This window comes from Lissotriton vulgaris, chromosome 5 (genome assembly GCF_964263255.1).
Source record: "Lissotriton vulgaris chromosome 5, aLisVul1.2, whole genome shotgun sequence".
In the NCBI taxonomy this organism is placed as follows: domain Eukaryota; kingdom Metazoa; phylum Chordata; class Amphibia; order Caudata; family Salamandridae; genus Lissotriton; species Lissotriton vulgaris.
In genome coordinates this window covers 1,954,018,767-1,954,023,410 of record NC_141693.1, presented here as the reverse complement: position 1 = coordinate 1,954,023,410, position 4,644 = coordinate 1,954,018,767, and the positions used below count along the sequence as shown (strand labels likewise).

Sequence of the window (4,644 nt, the reverse complement as noted above, 5' to 3'; positions counted from 1 at the left end):
TCGAGCCCTAAAAACGGAGATACCTAAAAGTAAGAGAGGCTTGTGTCAATATATGTAAACACAGAATGCTGACAAATATATACCCACAGGTATTGTAAGGATATATTACCTACCAAAGGTTTGGGGCATGAATTCCTTCAATTAAATAAATGTCAGACAGTTTGTCCTGAATCACCTTCAAAGTAGATATTTGGCATGCTGGAATGGAATAACATAAGTGTTACACACAGGAGTGAATTCAAGAAACAAAAGAGGGTCCCTGAAAGTAGATAACAAGGAGAGGAGGCAGGGAAATACAGACCAAAAAACGAAAAAGAACCTCTCCTAGAATCTTATATAACAATAGGTAATATATCCATCAATTTTTATATAACATCATTGTCCCACACAAGAGAATTTTATAAGAAAAACATGTAAATTTATTATTTCAAATTCATCAGAAAGCAGAAATTCATGAAAGACATAAATATATATAAATATACAATTCAAGTTAATCACATAAACACAACATATAGCCCCCAAGCAAATTCACACATTCGGACATCCTCTCAGCCATTCACAATCACAACGTCATACACTACAAGACAAAAGACAAAATAGTCAAAAGACCACAGATCTAAAGAAAAAAGTACAAACAAAAACAATGCGCCGACGCGCGTTTCGGAAAGGACAATGTATCCAAAAGTTCCTTCGTCAGGGCGCAAGGAGGGCCAATTTGTGTAAATTAGTTTCTTCCAGGTAGAGGATTACTTTTTTTTCTATGGCTTTTCTTCTGCATAAAATACTTTGGGCCATATGTATCAAACTCAGAATTTGCAATTCTCAAAATGCGATTTTTTGCGACTCGCATGTTGAGAATCGCGAAACCCGATGTAATTAAAACTTCGCTAAAAGTTAGCGATTCCCGCAGCATCTCCTGGCAGCGCCTCTCCTCCTCGTCCATCTCCGCTCCCTTTGCGACTCCCTCTGCACCATGAGCAGCAGGTCCTCCAACGTCATGTACTCCACCACGGTGTCTGGGGGCGGCAGCTACCGGCCCCTGGGCTCCAGCCAGAGAGTGCAGGGGTTTAAGAGGTTTGGGCCCCTGAGCAGCTCTGCCAGCATGGACGTGGGGGCTGGAGGCCAGGCGCCCGGAACTCTGTGTCCAGAGTCTCCACCGTGAGCCAGCGCTACGGTGGAGGCGCGGGGCTATGGCGGGGGCGATGGGGGCTACGGCAGGTCCAGCAGCAGCTTCAGCCTGTCCGGCTCAGGGGGGGGCCAGAACGAGAAGGAGACCAGGCAGGGACCTCAAGGACTGCCTGGCCACCTACCTGAACAAGGTACACAGCCTGGAGGAGGCCAACCAGGGCCTGGAGGTGATGATCCAGGAATACCTGGAGAAGAAGGGGCCGAGCACCAAGGACTGGAGCCCCTACTACCGGACCCTGGAGGACCTGAGGCGGCAGGTTCATGACAGCACCGTGGATAATGCCCAGCTGGTCATGCAGATCAACAACGCCCGCCTGGCAGCTGATGACTTCCGAGTCAAGGATGAAGCCGAACAAGCTATCAGAACATCGGTGGAGATGGACATTGCTGTACTTCGGAAGGTGATTAATGACACCAACATGAACCGTCTGAACCTTTAGAATGAAATTAAGTCCCTGCATGAGGAGTTGATCTTCCTGAAGAAGAACCATTAGGGTGAGGTGAACAACTTGCAGGCTCAGATTGCCAGCTCTGGTTTGACCGTGGAGTTAGGCGCTCCCAAAACCCAGGACCTAGGCAAGATCATGGCTGAAATCCGGTCACAGTACGATGAGCTGGCACAGAAGAACAGGAAGGAAGCAGAGAAGAACTTCCAGCGCCAGGTGGAAGAGTTCACAGTCCAGGTCACACATAAAAATGAATTGTTGCAGTCCTCCTGGACCATGGTCACAGACCTGCGTCGGACTCCACAAGGCCTGGAAATCGAGCTGGAGTCCATGCGAAGCTTGAATGCAAACCTAGAAGACAGCCTTAGAGACACAGAGAGGTGCTATTCAATGCAGGTGGATCAGATCAACAACATCCTCTTGCAGCTGGAGGAAGATCCCACCCAGGTGCGCAACGACCTCCAGCGGCAGTCCCACGAGTACCAGTCCCTACTCAACATTAAGATGAGGCTGGAGGCAGAAATCGAGACCTACAGGCGGTTGTTGGATGATGGTGATAAATTCACCATGCAGGATGCCATGACCAGCAGTTCTGCCTCACCACACAGATGGTGAAGAAGGTCATCACAACCACACAGAAGGTTGTCGATGGAAAGGTGGTGTCCGAGAGCAACAACACAAAAGTCAAAAAGTCCTAAACCGCGCCCTTGACGTCTCCGTACCAGGCATTGAAAAAAGTGAAGCTGTGATTGGTTGACAATGTTCAAGAAATAGAATGCAACTTTTTTACCTCCGGCCCTTCTATTTGCCAATAAATGATGCTAGCCCCAAGAAAAAAAAAGTTAGTGATTCCAGAAAATTCACAGATTTTAATGCGAATACCAAATTTGCGATTCCTTACTTGCGAAATCGCAATTAAGGAATCGCAAGTCAGGCGAATCGGAAATTCAGGTGCAGCTTGATGACATCACAACCAGGAAGTGTGACTACCCATGCTGCACCTGAGTTTCAGAAGCAGATTGAGAGGCTGGAAGGAGGGCTGAGGCATCAGTGCACTGCTACAGAGACAGGAGAAATGGCCACACAGGATAAGCAGCAGGGGGAAACAACCAGGAAGAGAAAACAGAAGTTCTTTGAAAGGGAGCTGGAGGTGCTCATCCAGGAGATGGTGGTAAGCCATGAGCTGCTATTTGGGAAAAAATCCCTGCGTCTGCCAGAGACCCGCAATCGCAGAATCTGGACTGACATCCAGGAAAAGGTCAACTCCATTGGTGTCACCCACCGCAGCGTAGAAGACCTGTGAAAACGCTGGATCGACATGCGCCAACGATCTAAAGAAACGGTTGCTGCCAGGCTGGAGGAGGCAAGAAAGACCGGTGGTGGGATGTTCACTGCCACTAATTCCACGCCACTGGAGGAATTGGTCGAGGGGACACTGCTGCCGGAGAGTGTGAGTGGGGTGGCAGACCTTGACAGCTCTGAACCCCCAGACCCCAGACAAGGTAGGAAGCATGCCATCACATCCCTGATACCTCCCTACTTCACCCACACACCCAGGAGAGACCCAGGCACCCAAGAGAAATGCAATTCCAGTGCATTCACACAAGCACAAACAGCAATACATTATGGGAGATGTAGTCACATGCACCAAACAGTAGAGCACTGACAACCAGCAAGTGTCAATCAGTATGTGTGTATCAGGAGAGGCAAAATACAGACAGTTAGGACCCATGTAACTCCAAACAGTATAATTTATTGCATGACAAAAGCAAGGCAGGGCACCAAATTAATGTGTGCACCCAGAAACACAGGGACCGATGGCAGGAGGGGAGGACGAATCCCACAGGGCATAAGTATCAGGGCAAGAGGAGGACGAGAAGGCAGCCCAGTGATCCCAGAGAAACACCCATGGCGCAGTAACACCATTGCCACCATTGGAGTCGACACAGATGAGGATGGGGAGCAAGTGTAGAGCGAGTCTGACCCACAACACAGAGCACAGTCCCCTGCACGTCCCATTCCAGCTTTTACAACCAGGCGCTGGGCACATCTGTCCACAAGCACAGCTGCCGCAGGAGAGGACACGGTCTTCAGAGGGCTCGAGGGCCACATGCTGGAGGTACAGCGCCTGTAGGCATAGACAATAAAATCAATTCAGCTGCAAATGAGGTAGGGCTTCATGGGCCGATGGGTGTCCTGGAGGCACTGTGGGCTGAACTGCTAGAAGATGTGCAACCAGTCGCAGGGAGAGAAAGCGCCTCCACACACGCCTGGACTTATATACATGGGCTGTTTAACGGCTGTCCTCTGCCACCTCAGTGCTGTCACGTTGCTGCATCAGCATGCAGCATGAGTTGGCACACTGCAGCAAGGACGCGGCCAGGGGACTAATACAGGTCACATGTGCAGTGGACCAGCTGCGGGCAGCAGCCACTGTTGGCACAGGAGCCCTCAGCTCACTGGAGGAGGATGGGCAATCGAGCCACAGCAGCATCACTCCACACCTCCCACAGGACAGGCACCGTAGTATGCGTCAGGGTAGGGCTAGCGATGCTTCAGGAGAGGGCACTGTGCACTCTGAGCGAAGGGCTACAAGCCGTCAACGCCGACGTTGAGGTGCCCGGACTAACACATGGCAAAGAATGAGCTAACCCATTGCACACAGGCCAATGTTAAATATGATTTTTTTGCATTGTGTGTTCGACATGTGGGGGACATTTAAAACTATATAGTGTGCAACACAGGCTGTGTGATGTGAACTTCCCTGTATGTAAGAAAATTACAGTCTTGCAGCAATCTGTAGCATTGTGTCATCATTTCTCAACTAGAAATAGTTCTGTGGGATCGCCTCTGGCGCCCGACAGCCACGCCAATGACACTAGCTGACCTGCATCTTGGAGCTGGCCCCTCCTCATCAGATGATTCTGAATCAGTGAGCTCCCCTGGGGTGCCTTTCCTGGTGGCGATGTTGTGCAGCATGGCACACGCCACCACAATCTTGCAACAGGTC

General features: G+C 50.0%; 1 pseudogene; it reads left to right on the top strand.

Moving 5' to 3' along the window:
- Positions 1-973: 973 nt before the first annotated feature.
- LOC147717854 (keratin, type I cytoskeletal 18-A pseudogene) lies at positions 974-2,332 on the top strand (annotated as a pseudogene).
- The last annotated feature ends 2,312 nt before the right edge of the window (positions 2,333-4,644 follow it).